Here is a 606-nt window from a genome sequence, read left to right as displayed (position 1 = left end):
AAAAAAAAAATCGCTCACCCCTGAACGGAGACTTCCAGAGAGAGAGGGCTAACTTAGGGCTAACAACCCGGCTCCCCAGTGGTGACAATGGCCCTGGGGGAAACGAGGGGGCTTCAGGCCAGGATGGAGATCAAAGGGGTTTGGGAGGGAAGGAGATAGGGGTTTCAGGCCTTCTGCTCCTGCCTCCCTGCCCCCCCACGCCCCCCACACCCCCCATTCTCCCCATCCCCACCCCACCCCCAAGGCTGCAGAGCAAGTGGCCCTTCAGGACTCAACTCAAATGACCCCAAGATGCAGGGTCTGGGGCAAGCAGGAAATCCACCCTTCATACCAGAAAAAAAGGGGAAAAGACATTTATTTCTCCAGAGAGCTGCCAACTCCATGCATGGGGCCTGGGGGAGCAGCTCGAGCCTGCCCTACGAGCAAAGCGGCCCTGAAATTCTTGGAACAAGGCTTGGTTCAAAGGAGGATAGGGAACCGGCTGCACAGATTCTCCCTTCTGTGCTGGGAGGTGTCTGGGCCGGAAGGGGGCTGGGTGGGAGGAGGCCAAGGCCTCCAGCCTCAGACCTGCTTAGCCAGGTCCAGGGCTCCCCCACACAGACCACC

Source organism: Ailuropoda melanoleuca, chromosome 9 (assembly GCF_002007445.2).
Source record: "Ailuropoda melanoleuca isolate Jingjing chromosome 9, ASM200744v2, whole genome shotgun sequence".
NCBI classification, from domain to species: domain Eukaryota; kingdom Metazoa; phylum Chordata; class Mammalia; order Carnivora; family Ursidae; genus Ailuropoda; species Ailuropoda melanoleuca.
This window is presented reverse-complemented; position numbering follows the sequence as displayed.